We start from the raw sequence: 15890 nt of genomic DNA, 5'->3' as shown, positions 1-15890 counted from the left end.
TATGCCACATTAGGAGAATGAAGGGGAAAAAAGCACAAATCATATCAATTTGTGCAGAAAAGGCATTTGACAAAAATAGGACTTTATCAAAGTTAAAATCTTGTACATCAAAGGACATTATCAAGAAAGAAAAACATAGAATAGGGGAAAATGATTGACTGATGAATCTGATAATATTTTACTAGCCAGAATATATAATAAAATCCTACAATTCAACAACAAAAAGGTAAACAAATAAAAATGGGTAAAAGACTTGAATAGACATTTCTCCAAAAAAGACATAGAAAGAGCCAATAAACATATGAAAAAATGCTCAAAGCCGTTAGTTATTAGGGAAAATTAAAAGAAAACCACAGTAAAATATGGCTTCATATCAACTAGAATGGCTATAATTATTTTTTAAAGGAAAACAGGAAGTGTTAGTGAGAACATGGAGAAATTGGAACCCTCTTACATTGCTGGGGAATGTAAATTAGCCTCTGTAGAAAACAGTTTGGTGGTTTCTCAAAAAGTTGAAAATAAACTTATCATAAGACCTGGCAATTCCACTCCTGAATATATATACTCAATTTCTTGAAAACAGGAGCTGAAACAGATCCTGGCACATTAATTTTCATAACAGCATTATTCACAATAGCCAAAAGTTGGAAACAACCCAAATGTCCATCGAGTGATGAATGGGTAAACAAAATGAAATGTACTCATACAATGTTATATTATTCAGCCAAAGAAAAAATAAAATTCTGGCACATGCTCCAACATGAATGAAACTTGATGCTAAGTGAAATAAATGAGAAAAAAAGGGACAAATATTGTGTGATTTCACTTTTATGAAATATCTATAATAGACAAATTTCTAGAGATAGAAAGTAGATTCTATTTTACCGGGTGCTGGGGGAGGTGGGAATGGGAAGTTATTGTTTAGTTGGCATATAGTCTCTCTTTGGAGTCATGAAGAAGTTTTAGAAATAGTGGTCATAGTTACACAGCACTGTGAACCAATTAAGGACAATGAATTGAATTGTATGGTTAAAATGTCAAATTTACATGTTATATATATTTTACCACAACAAAAAGAACAGGTTAGACTAAAGTATATCTATAATAAATGAACAAACAAGCAAATAAACATAAACAATCAAAACAGAATTTTTTTCTTGAATATGAGGATGTGTGGAGAATAAAAATCTGCAATGAGAATAGATAACCCCAAACTATCCCCCTCATAAGTCTGCAACTCAAACTCACAGTCTCTATTTGATTCCAATTAAAGAAAAATCTTATGTGGAAAATGAAAGAAATAGTGATCTTGGGTCTTCTTAAATTCATCTCATGTCTTCAGTGGTGCTCACCAATAAAATTCGAAAGTTTTATTACAGAAATCACAAACTTACAAGGAAATAAGTCATCAGAGGAGAGACTTAGCAGAAATAATAGAAAACAGTATTTGACTGACAAAGATTTAGATATTGGAAACATTGGGAAAAAATTAAAAGGAACTATTAGAAAATAGCTTAAAATAAATGTTTGATAAGTTTCAAGGAATAAGATAGTTTTAAAACTATTAACAAAAATAGGTTAAGAAAATAAAACTTCTGGATATAAAAAATTGAAAGGAAAATACTGATTTTGTGTAATAAATGATAATTTATACTAACTAAAGAAACAATTAGTGAAATTTATGAAAACTCCAAGGAATTTATACATACTGAGGTCAAAGATAGGCAGATTAAAATTTAAAAGAGACATTAAGAAACATGAATAAAAGAGTTTGAGAATGTCTCCTACATATCTAACCAAGATTTCAGAATAAGATAATAGGTATTATGATGAGAAAGTGATATTTGGAAAGATAATGCCTAAGATTTTTCCAGAACTATTGAAAGATTACTAAATTTAGTTCTGGAACTAAGTTATTAAATACCTCAGTAATTATAAGCATAATAAATAAAAAGAAACCAACACCTGTATATATTATAGAGCAGTAAAACTTCAGATACTGATATTATAAAATAATATTTTAAAATAGTTTGAAGGTTGAGGTGTCATTTATAGAAAAACTCACGAGAAATAGAGGAAGCTAGAAGAGAGAGAAATAATAAAATACATATAAGAAGATAAATACTATAAATACTAAAGTAAGCATAAAATACTTACACACTGAGTATTTGAATACAAATGAATATTTGTTAGAACTATAATTAAAAGCAAGTGGGGCTTCCCTGGTGGCGCAGTGGTTGAGAGTCCGCCTGCCAATGCAGGGGACACGGGTTTGTGCCCCGGTCCGGGAAGATCCCACATGCCGCGGAGCAGCCAAGCCCGTGAGCCATGGCCGCTGAGCCTGCACGTCCGGAGCCTGTGCTCCGCAATGGGAGAGGCCACAACAGTGAGAGGCCCGCGTACCACAAAAAAAAAAAAAAAAAAAGCAAGTGAATGTTTAAAAGAAAATTTAGACTACTGATATATTAGAGGTCAGGATAAAGAAATAAAAATGCCATACTCGAAAGGATACTCTGATTTTTTTTTGTAGCAATAATTTTCTATTTCTTATATTATACATTGTGTACAAATTTTAATGTCTTATTTCTTTAATACACTTTATCCCTTTAACATTATATATTCACAATAACATATTTCCTTGAAGAACATTTTCACAACTAAAAAAATCTCTGAGAAATGAAATGCCAGAAATCATGCAGGGGTAACTATCATTTTCAGAAAACAATATGCATAAACCCCACACTCCTTAATAAACAAAAATTGTGCCAATGCATGAAGGAAGTAAAAGGGTATTTATTAGAGAATTGAGACTTTAAAATTAAATCATCTAAGTTTTATTCTTGAACAAATGACTTGAACACGTATTTTAGTGCATAAGAAATTAGTCTAATTAAATGCTTAAAATGGAGAAATAAAAAGTTAAATGCATAAAACATTAAAAAGAGTTAAACTTCACATTGAAATAATTATTATTAATGTATATGCTCACATTTGTTATATCATTTTTAGTCTATATAATCGTATCAGTCTAAGTCCTTTTGGTATCTGAAAATTCCCCTTCAATGCCATTAGAAAAAACTCAGTTCTCAGATAGACAAAGTAGTGTTCTTAATTTTGGATATGTACTAAAACAATAATACATATTAGTGTTTTGAGATTTGTATTTGTAACTTAACAGTTAAATAAACCTCACGTAAAGTTGATTTCATTTCTCTTATCTATATACATTTATCTATTTACATTTACAGACAGCTATGAGAATTACAATGATTTTTAAAATAAGAGTTCATATTGTTTTGCTGTTCAGATGACTAACAAACTAATAGGAAACTAAGGTTTTGGTTATAAATAACAGGTAATATTAGAGGTCTACGTAGGCTATAGTGGATAATCTTAGATTTTAGAGTTAAAAATAATTTTTACCAATCGCCTAATAAAACCTCTGATTTTACTAACGGTAAAATAACCCGCCAAGACGTTGTAAGTTGCCAAGGTCACATAGCTGAAATATGGTTGATCAGAGTGATAACATAAACTTAAATTTCTATTGCTGCTTTCATTGACTAATTAACAAGAGACACCAGACAATTAAACTATCATTATCAGTTATATTATGTGTAGTTATGTACAGTTACCCACTCAATTTGGTTCTGTACTTTGAGTTCCAAGTATTGTACTTTTACATACCATTGCTGGTTTACCCAGAGGAATAATTTATAATCCATTTATGCTTACTATTAATGGCATTCAAAAGAAAGTTGTTCTTCAACATATATGCTTTCTATAAACATAAAAATATTTATAATAAAAGCAGGCAAAACTATCATAAATTTCTGTTCATTATTTGAAATATAAAACTATGTTGACAGTATTTATTGAATTATTCTTTTGTGTGTGTGTGTGTGTGTGATACGCGGGCCTCTCACTGCCATGGCCCCTCCTGCTGCGAAGCACAGGCTCCGGATGTGCAGGCTCAGTGGCCATGGCTCACGGGCCCAGCCGCTCCGCGGCATGTGGGATCCTCCCAGACCGGGGCACAAACCCGAGTCCCCCGCATCAGCAGGTGGACTCCCAACGACTGCGCCACCAGGGAAGCCCTATTGAATTATTCTTTGGTACAATGCATTGCCTAGTATTCACTGTTGTAGTAAGATATACAAAAATTCAAAGGGAATTGTCAACTTTAGACAGAGACCAACACAGACTACAGTATACAGCCCCCAAATCATCTGTAATTTAAAAAATATATGCATATTTGCAATATTGAATAATTACATTAGTTTACACTATCATAAACCATTAACCTAGTATCGGTTTACAGTGCCTGAGTCAAGTCATTTGAGTTCTAATCTAGATTCCTGGCCCAGTAGTTACTGAAACCTACCTCATAGTGTTGGTTTAATATAAATAGAATTAATAAATATTAATAGCATTTAGAAGAGTACCTGTGGGACTTCCCTTGTGGGCCAGTGGTTAGGACTTCACCTTCCAATGCAGGGGGTATGGGTTCAATCCCTGGTCAGAGAGCAAGGATCCCACATGTCTCTCTGCCAAGAAACCAAAACATAAAACAGAAACAATATTGTAACAAATTCAATAAAGACTTTAAAAATGGTCCACATCAAAAAAAAAATCTTAAAAAAAGATTACCTGATATATAGAAAGTTTTCGATTAATGTTAACTCTTATCATGAGGAATATAATTTTTATTATCATTGCTGTTGTTAAAGGGATATAGAGTCACATGAATGTTACTTAGATATTGGATTAATGAGAAGGAGCAAAGGAACACAAAGAAAGGTGCCGGTTGTGGTGAGTCTTGGAAGGAATACTGAAGGTAAAGGAGGACACGCATGGTCCCCTTGTGACATATCCAGTTATTTTCACACTGCTGCCCCAGGTCCTGAAGTGTGCTTCAAATCCTCCCTCCGAACTGGTAGGGAGGTAGGTGTGGAGGGGGAAGCTTGAGTGACTCATTGCTCCTGCACTTGTGTTTCAGGTCTATTTTAACACCTTTTATATAATGGGATATTTTTAAATGCAGTCATTTTAAAAGTTAGTTGAACTTGTAAAATAATTGTGTAATAACTGATGTTTGTGGATTTCCTGTGTGGGTGGAAATTGCAATGTCTTCTGTGCACAGATGCCTGTCAACACATAAGTCCTGGTATGGTGTTCACTGTCTGTTTTCTTGTTCTGTATTAGTCTGCTCAGTCTTCCATAACGAAGCGCCACAAACTGGCGGGTTTAAACAACAGAAATGTATTGTCTCTTAGTTCTAGAGACTAGAATTCCTAGAACAAGGCATTGGCAGAGTTGATTTCTTCTGAAACTCTAAGGAATAACATGCTCCATGCTTATTGCCTAGCTGGTTTTCTGGCAATCTTTGGCATTTATTGGCTTGTAGAATCATCACCCTGATCTGTGCCTTCATCATCACATGGCATTATCCCAGTACGCATGTGTGTATGTGTCAAAATTTCCCTTTTGTTATAAGCATACCAGTCATACTGAATTAGGCACCCACCCTACTCCACTATGACCTCATCTTCATTAGTTACACCTTTAAATCCTGTATTTTCAAGTAAGTTCATGTTCTGAAGTACTGGGGAATTATGACTTCAATAAATGATTTGGGCTTCCGGGAAGATGGCGGAAGAGTGAGACGCGGAGATCACCTTCCTCCCCACAGATACACCAGAAATACATCTACACGTGGAACAACTCCTACAGATCACCTACTGAATGCTGGCAGAAGACCTCAGACCTCCCAAAAGGCAAGAAACCCCCCACGTACCTGGCTAGGGCAAAAGAAAAAAGAATAAACAGAGACAAAAGGATAGGGACGGGACCTGAACCAGTGGGAGGGAGCTGTGAAGGAGGAAAGATTTCCACACACTAGGAAGCCCCGTCGCGGGCAGAGACTGCGGGTGGCAGAGCGGGGAAGCTTCGGAGCCGCGGAGGAGAGCACAGCAACAAGGGTGCGGAGGCCAAAGCGGAGAGATTCCCACACAGAGGATCGGGGCTGACCGGCACTCACCAGTCCGAGAGGCTTGTCTGCTCACCCACCGGGGTGGGCGGGGCTGGGAGTTGAGGCTTGGCCTTCGGTCAGAGCGTAGGGCGTGAACACAGCCTGCAGGGGATTAGTGCGCCATGGCTAGTCGGGAGGGAGTCTGGGGAAAAGTCTGGACCTGCCGAAGAGGCAAGAGACTTTTTCTTCCCTCTTTGTTTCCTGGTGCGCGAGGAGAGGGAATTAAGAGGGCTGCTTAAAGGAGCTCCAGAGACGGGCGCGAGCCGCAGCTAAAAGCGCAGACCACAGCGACGGGCATGAGACGCTAAGGCTGCTGCTGCCGCCACCAAGAAGCCTGTGAGCACAGGTTACTACCCACACCCCACTTCCGGGTAGCCTGTGCAGCCCGCCACTGCCAAGGTTCCGGGATCCAGGGACAACTCCCCCGGAAGAACGCACAGCGCGCCTCATGCTCGTGCAACGTTACGCCGGCCTCTGCTGCCACAGGCTCTCCCCGCACTCCGTGCCCCTCCCTCCCCCCGGCCTGAGTGAGCCAGAGCCCCCGAATCAGCGGCTCCTTTAACCCCGTCCTGTCTGAGCGAAGAACAGACACCCTCCGGTGACCTACACGCAGAGGCGGGGCCAAATCCAAAGCTGAGCCCCTGGGAGCTGTGAGAACAAAGAAGAGAAAGGGAAATCTCTCCCAGCAGCCTCAGAAGCGGCGGATTAAATCTCCACAATCAACTTGATGTACCCTGCATCTGTGGAATACATGAATAGACAACGAATCATCCCAAATTAAGGAGGTGGACTTTGAGAGCAAGATTTATGATTTTTTCCCCTTTTCCTCTTTTTGTGAGTGTGTATATGTGTGCTTCTGTGTGAGATTTTGTCCGTATAGCTTTGCTTCCACCATTTGTCCTAGGGTTCTATCCGTCCGTTTTTTTTTTCTTTTTTTCTTAATAATTACTTTTTTATTTTAATAACCAATATATTTTATCTTACTTTATTTTATTTTACTTTATCTACTTTCATTTTTTCCTTCCTTCCCTCCCTCCTTCCTTCCTTCCTCCCTCCCTCCTTCCCTTCCTTCCTCCCTCCTTTCTTTCTTTCTTTCTACTTCTACTAATTCATTCTTTCTACTTTTTCTCCCTTTTATTCTGAGCCGTGTAGATGAAAGGCTCTTGGTGCTACAGCCAGGAGTCAGTGCTGTGCCTCTGAGGTGGGAGAGCCAACTTCAGGACACTGGTCCACAAGAGACCTCCAAGCTCTACATAAGATCAAATGGTGAAAATCTCCCAGAGATCTCCATCTCAACACCAGCACCCAGCTTCACTCAACGACCAGCAAGCTACAGTGCTGGACATCCTATGCCAAACAACTAGCAAGACAGGAACACAACCCCACCCATTAGCAGAGAGGCTGCCTAAAATCATAATAAGTCCACAGACACCCCAAAACACACCGCCAGACGTGGACCTGCCCACCAGGAAGACAAGATCCAGCCTCATCTACCAGAACACAGGCACTAGTCCCCTCCACCAGGAAGCCTACACAGCCCACTGCACCAACCTTAGCCTCTGGGGACAGACACCAAAAACAATGGGAACTACGAACCTGCAGCCTGCAAAAAGGACACCCCAAACACAGTAAGATAAGCAAAATGAGAAGACAGAAATACCCACAGCAGATGAAGGAGCAAAATAAAAACCCACCAGACCTAACAAATGAAGAGGAAATAGGCAGTCTACCTGAAAAAGAATTCAGAATAATGATAGTAAAGGTGATCCAAAATCTTGGAAATAGAATAGACAAAATGCAAGAAACATTTAACAAGGACCTAGAAGAACTAAAGATGAAACAAACAATGATGAACAACAGAATAAATGAAATGAAAAATACTCTAGATGGGATCAATAGCAGAATAACTGAGGCAGAAGAACGGATAAGTGACCTGGAAGATAAAATAGTGGAAATAACTACTGCATAGCAGAATAAAGAAAAAAGAATGAAAAGAACTGAGGACAGTCTCAGAGACTTCTGGGACAATATTAAACACACCAACATTCAAATTATAGGGTTTCGAGAAGAAGCAGAGAAAAAGAAAGGGATTGAGAAAATATTTGAAGAGATTATAGTTGAAAGCTTCCCTAATGTGGGAAAGGAAATAGTTAATCAAGTCCAGGAAGCACAGAGAGTCCCATACAGGATAAATCCAAGGAGAAATACACCAAGACACATATTAATCAAACTGCCAAAAATTAAATACAAAGAAAATATATTAAAAGCAGCAAGGGAAAAAAAAATGACTCTACTACCCAAAAGCAGCAAGGGAAAAAAAAATGACTACTACTACAGATTCAATGCAATCCCTATCAAACTACCACTGACATTTTTCACAGAACTAGAACAAAAAATTTCACAATTTGTATGGAAACACAAAAGACCCCGAATAGCAAAAGCAATCTTGAGAACAAAAAATGGAGCTGGAGGAAACAGGCTCCCTGACTTCAGACTATACAACAAAGCTACAGTAATCAAGACAGTATGGTACTGGCACAAAAACAGAAAGATAGATCAGGAACAGGATAGAAAGCCCAGAGATACACCCACGCACATATGGTCACCTTATCTTTCATAAAGGAGGCAGCAATGTACAGTGGAGAAAGGACAGCCTCTTCAATAAGTGGTGCTGGGAAAACTGGACAGGTACATGTAAAAGTATGAGATTAGATCACTCCCTAACACCATACACAAAAATAAGCTCAAAATGGATTAAAGACCTAAATGTAAGGCCAGACACTATCAAAGTCTTAGAGGAAAACATAGGCAGAACGCTCTATGACATAAATCACAGTAAGATCCTTTTTGACCCACCCGCTAGAGAAATGGGACTAAAAACAAAAATAAACAAATGGGACCTAATGAAACTTAAAAGCTTTTACACAACAAAGGAAACCATAAACAAGACCAAAAGACAACCCTCAGAATGGGAGAAAATATTTGCAAATGAAGCAACTGACAAAGGATTAATCTCCAAAATGTATAAGCAGCTCATGCAGCTCAATAACAACAAAAAAAAAACCTAATCCAAAAATGGGCAGAAGACCTAAATAGACATTTCTCCAAAGAAGATATGAGACTGCCCACAAACACATGAAAGAATGCTCAACATCATTAATCATTAGAGAAATGCAAATCAAAACTACAATGAGATATCATCTCACACCAGTTAGAATGGCCATCATCAAAAAATCTAGAAACAATAAATGCTGGAGAGGGTGTGGAGGAAAGGGAACCCTCTTGCCCTGTTGGTGGGAATGTAAATTGAGGGTGTGGAGAATAGTATGGAGGTTCCTTAAAAAACTACAAATAGAACTACCATATGACCCAGCGATCCCACTACTGGGCATATACCCTGAGAAAACCATAATTCAAAAAGAGTCATGTACCAAAATGTTCATTGCAGCTCTATTTACAATAGCCCAGAGATGGAAACAACCTAAGAGTCCATCATTGGATGAATGGATAAAGAAGATGTGGCACATATATACAATGAAATATTACTCATCCATAAAAAGAAACGAAATTGAGCTATTTGTAGTGAGGTGGATAGACCTAGAGTCTGTCATACAGAGTGAAGTAAGTAAGAAAGAGAAAGACAAATACCGTATGCTAACACATATATATGGAATTTAAGGGAAAAAATGTCATGAAGAACCTAGGGATAAGACAGGAATAAAGACACAGACCTACTAGAGAATGGACTTGAGGATATGGGGAGGGGGAAGGGTATGGTGTGACAAAGCGAGAGAGAGGCATGGACATATATACACTACCAAATGTAAGGTAGATAGCTAGTGGGAAGCAGCCGCATAGCACAGGGAGATCAGCTCAGTGCTTTGTGACAGCCTGGAGGGGGGGGATAGGGTGGGTGGGAGGGAGGGAGACGCAAGAGGGAAGACATATGGGAACATATGTTTATGTATAACTGATTCACTTTGTTATAAAGCAAAAACTAACACACCATTGTAAAGCAATTATACTCCAATAAAAAAAAGATTAAAAAAATAATAAAATAAATAAATGATTTGGAGGGGGACACAGTTTAATCAATAATACTCCCCAGTGTTTCAAGGACTTTCTTCTTAACACTCTCTCAGTTGACCTATAGGCTTCTACATTTCCCCAAATAAATATGCTTGAGAAGAAACAGGTTCAGGATCAGTGGGCCCAAGTTCAAGCACTTTTATCAGGTTAAAATTTCCCTTGGAGGTTATTAGTTCAAATATTTGATTTCATTGATAAATGTTCTAATAGCAGAGGAAGTTAAGTGACCCTCCATACCTCCAGGTGTTAATATACAGTAGTTCAAAAACAAAGCAAACAAAAACAGACACATAGATACAGAGCACAGAATAGTGGTTACCAGAGGGAGACGTGTAGTAGGAAAGCAAAATATGTAAAGGAGATCAACTCTATGGTAAGAGATGGAAACTAAATTTTTGAGGTGAGCATGCTTTAGGGCATACAGAAGTAGAAGTATAATTTTGTTCACATGAAACATATAATGCTATATATCAATGTTCCCTCAATAAAAAAAATCAAATAAAGAAAATAAAAAATAAACAGTGGTCAGCATTCCAAAACAAATTCTCTGACTTCCAGTTCCTTCTTTGAACTTTGTTTAAAACCATTGTTTCCTAAATTTATCTGACCATGGAACTCTTTTTTAGGCCATTCACATTAACTCCCTATCCTCTCCTCTCTATGCATGTTGTAATGAAGTGAAAAATGAAACACGAATATCACACCTTTGCACTCCCCACATTCTTCTGTGTTATAGTCGTCCTGGCTATGTTCCATGAAACAAAGCAGTTCTGTGTTCAAATGTGTTGGAGAAATGCACACAAATATTTCTCCCTTTTGTAGATGGACAAAATACTATAAAATATCAAAGAGTCTGAAACATCTCTCATTTACCTTATTTAAGCCAATTTTCCTAAATTTATCTGATCATGAATTCCCTTTTACAGGCCACTCACGTTAACATTTTGAGGAATGTACCGTGAGAATGGATATCTTAGTACATTTTCATAATTGTTACAAACTACTTACAGAATAATTAAAAAAACAGTCTTCACTGCACTGAAACCACTCTTTTTCAAAGTACAGAGTAGGATAACAAATCCAGGTGAAAATATCATTAGTTCGTCATTCTGTTCAATTTAAACTATTGTTGCAAACAATTATTGAAGACATGACCTATGTACATATGTAGAAATATAGTCACTTACTCTGCCTATCTTAAAATTACTCTTTTCATTCTCAAAGAAAGTAAAATTATATGTACGTTAAAAATCAGTTTAACAGGGCTTCCCTGGTGGCACAGTGGTTGAGAGTCTGCCTGCTGATGCAGGGGACGTGGGTTCCTGCCCCAGTCCGGGAAGATCCCACATGCCATGGAGCGGCTGGGCCCGTTAGCCATGGCAGCTGAGCCTGTGTGTCCGGAGCCTGTGCTTCGCACAGGAGAGGCCACAACAGTGAGAGGCCCGCGTACAAGAAAAAAGAAAAAAATCAGTTTAACAATAGGTTAACAATTGTTAGCCTGCTGTTCTCTGGGCCCCAGTTTTAAAACCTGAATCTCACAGTGTTGTATAGGATAGACCACTTGAGACTGAACTTAGGCATTCTGGAGTGGTCAGGAACAACTTTGTTCTTTAAAGGAAAGGGTAACATAACATTCAATAGTCATAGATGTTTTAGTAAAAATTAGCGTTTCTTGAAAGTCTTGAAGGTCTCTTATAAGCAGGTGCTATGGACTAAATGTTTGTGTCCTCTCAAAATTCATATGTTGAAGCCCTAAGTCCCCATGTGATAACATTTGGAGTTAATGCCTTTTTGGAAGAAATTAGGGTTAGATGAGGTCAGGAGGGCAAGACCCTGGTCTGATGTTATTTGTCCTTTATAAGAAGAGACATCAGAGAGCTTGCTTATTTCCCCACTCCACTCATGCACAAAGAACAGGTCACGTGAGCACACAATAAGATGGCATCTGCCTACAAGCCAAGAGAAAAGGCCTCAGAATAAAACCTACCTTGCCGGCACCTTTATCTTGGACTTCTCAGTTCCTGAACTCTGGGAAATACATCTCTGTTGTTTAAACCACAATTTTTGTTGCTCATGGTGCTTTGTTATGGCAGATGGAGAAGACTAAGATAGCAGTTTATATTAAGTTGATTTTTTTCATTTATACTCTAAATAGCACAAGCTAGCAAAAACTAACACGTGCATGAAAAGCCTCTCTCCTTGTTTACATTTACCGCTTTAAGAATATTTATTGCATAGTTTTAAAAGGAAGTGTTTGATATGAAGCATGTCATATAAGACCCACTTTCCTCCTATTTTCTTCATTAATTTCTTTATTCAGAATCACTGAAGCAAAGACATAGAAAGTTAGATTGACATTGATAGCTGCCTTCAATAAAAGTTAGTGGTGAAAAATTATACTGTCTTTGCTATTGTATGCCACAGTACATTTTCTAAGGAAGAGATAGACTAAAAATGAGGACAGGAAGACTTTAGGTCTTGAGACAATAAATTTGTTATATATATAGAAGAAAATGATATGTGAGAAAAGTAAAGCTTGGATTCCAAAAAAATATTAGTTAGATATATTATTTAATATTATCTTTGTAGGCTACTGTAGAAGGAGAAGTATAGAATTTTAGAAAATGAGTTCAGAGATGGTGGTGGGAGCTAAGTTCACACAGTCCTGTTTCTTTGTTCTTTTCTGCCTCAAGAAAGGAAGAGTGAGATGATTCAAATGTCCTTCTAACTCAACCTAGTGAATCCCTTTGGACTTCTTCTCTTTCTGACTAAAATCTCCCCAGTGAGATCTGCTTAGAGTGCCTTTAACACATAACTTAGTGTTTGTACCTAAATATTTATATTATGTGTATTTAACATCTTTTAAAATGCCATTTATTCAAAAAAATATATATTAAGCATCTAGTACATGCTTTCTATTACAGTGCAACACTTGTTTCTCCTTCTGTCAGAGAACAATTATCCTTAATGTGCCTTGTCTCATTTCCTTGACTCCCAAGTCCTATGATCCACATCCCCACCTCCCCCAACGCCATCTACAAGGCATTGTTCCTACCATCACTGCAGTGACTTTTATTCTCCTCTGTCTTCATTTCCTTCCTTAGGTTTCATCAGTATTGTACTCATGCCTGTTTATATATTCCCGGCAAAATCCCAACTCTGGATAAATTCAATTTAGCAGTTTACCCTTGACCCGCCTAACTTAATATTGCTAGAAGGAGGGAAAAATAATCTCTTGTCAACTGGTGTTATTTACTGCTAATTTCACATTGGTCCTTGGGATGTCTAGTAATCCCACTACACTTTTCTGGTTCATTCACAGCCACCTCCCCCACCTGTTATAGATGACTATTTTGTAACTTAATTTATTGCTCCTATGCATTTTGTTTCACTGAGAAATAATCATAAGACAGTTTCCATATATCCCTACCACTATGTCCTCCCACCTATCCACAGCTACAGTCCTAAGGTTAAAACCTCACCTTCCTGCTAGGTAAAGCAAATGTCCCTGATAACGCACTTCTAGATCTCATGCACCATTATCTGCTCAAGTGTGTTGTTTCAGGAATTATTCTTACACTGGCTAGCATTATCAGTTTTTCTTTCTCTGCTGATTCATTCTCACCAGCAAACAAAGATAGTCTAATAACTCCCATTTCAAAGAAATAAAGCTATCTCTCAACTCTTCATTCTCCTCTAGCCAAATCCTAATGAATCTTGTCCTTTTACACTAAAGTTCCTGCATTCTCTTTCATCAGTTCCTCTCCATCAATTGTGTCTTGAACCCACTTCAGTAAATAACTTTATTATTCAGCCCTTGGCTAGGTCTAACAATGAACCTTACACTGATAAACCCTCTGTTTAATTCTTGATCGGATCAGCATTTGGCCCACCTTTGAAACTTCTTTTTTCTTATTTTTATTCCTTCTCTTGAGTTTTTGTACATATATTTTTTATTCTTTTTATAATATTAATAACTTATTTGATGGCTGTATTCCACTCTCAAAACTTTAATTTTTTAAATTTTTATACAAATTTTAAAGATTACTTTCCATTTAGAGGTATTACAAAATACTGGCTATATTCCCTGTGTTGTACAATACAGCCTTGATCCTCTCTTACTCAACTCCCAAAGCTTTAATATTAAAGGGGTCGTATTCTATTATAATTGTTTGTTTACATTATCTGTGGTCCCAGAGTAGCATAAGCTAATTAAAGGTAGAAGTCATGTTTTTTCACCTTTTTAACCCTGGGCCCTTGTACTGTGGGATGAGTGAGTAATCTCTCTCAAGGCTTCTCAGATGAATGTAAAGAAAATAGCCCACAGCAGAAGGTGATTTATTCTCCTCTCGTTTCCCTACTTTATAATCCCAAACAAATTATTCAGTATCAGTAACAAAGGAGTTTTTCTGATTCTCCATATGAGAGAAATAATCTTAATGCAATTAATTACAATGGCATAATTAGACCAATTATTTTAGATTTCAATTTTCTAATATATAATGTCTTAGAATATAACTGAGTTTTAACAGAAAAATATAGAATATAGCTCACCTATTCAAGTTCATTTATCTCTTACCTGGAGGGTCACCATTTTGAGAAACTTATCTTTGAATAGAGGACAAAAATACTCCACCACCCAAAAAATATGTAATCCCTGGAAGTTAATCATCCTTGAATATTGGCAATATAATGTTGACACTTTGTTAAATGTAGTTCACTACATAATAGATAGTACTTTGTTCAGGGCAGGTATTCCTCTTGTTCTCAGTCATTCTCCACACTCCATAAAATAAAATTTTTTATGACTCCAGTATTCACTAAGCAAAAGTATCATAAACATTTTCAATATTTTTTGACCTTCAACTGTCAAAATCAAGTTACAATCTTCCAAATATCCCACAATCTAGGCAACTGCTATGTAATATATAGGGAAACAAAAAAAGATTATTTGAGTAAAAGATCATTTTGGTCTGAGCAATAGGAAGAATGGAGACTTAGCAGATTATAGGATGAGCAGGTGTAATAGGCTAGATCAGGCATTTGGTTTGGGGATTTTTAAGGCTTAGCTGCCAATTAGACACACAAGTGGAGATATTGTTTTGGTATTTGGATATAAGAGTTACAGAAGTCAAGATCGAAGACAAATTAATAAATTATTATTATTTAGCTCAGGAAGATAAGCACTCTTAATGTTCACTAATATTTTCAGTTCTCTTCCTCTCCCAAAACATGAGATTAAAACAACCCTGCTGAGCTCAACTTTGGGTATGTCCACATGACTTTCATTATCCAAAAAAAAATTATGAATAGAAAATAATGTGTGTAACCTTTGGTTAGAAGCATTCAAGGGTAAGGAAATGATTCTCCAAGTTACCTTCCCATGTTTAAGCATATCTTAGAATCTCATTCTGAGATGGTGGCACCTCATGATGGTGAACCTCGGTCCACCTAAGTATCTGAGCATGTACCAAGAGCAGAGTCGATCTATCAATTCACATTGCATATGCTAGATAAGAAAGAAAAATAGGAGTTTGTTGTATTATGTCCTTTGAATTGGGGGTTAATACACCTGCTTAACTAATACAGGTGATATTTAAAGCTTTAGATTTAAATTTAATGAGACCACCTAAGAATTAAGTGAAGAACTTCTTTTAGTGTGCTGTTGGATTCTGTTTGCTAGTATTTTGTTGAGGATTTTTGCATCTATGTTCATCAGTGATATTGGTCTGCAGTTTTCTTTTTTTGTGACATCTTTGTCTGGTACTGG

Source organism: Lagenorhynchus albirostris, chromosome 3 (assembly GCF_949774975.1).
Source record: "Lagenorhynchus albirostris chromosome 3, mLagAlb1.1, whole genome shotgun sequence".
Taxonomy (NCBI): Eukaryota; Metazoa; Chordata; class Mammalia; order Artiodactyla; family Delphinidae; genus Lagenorhynchus; species Lagenorhynchus albirostris.
Note: the sequence above shows the minus strand (reverse complement) of the source record.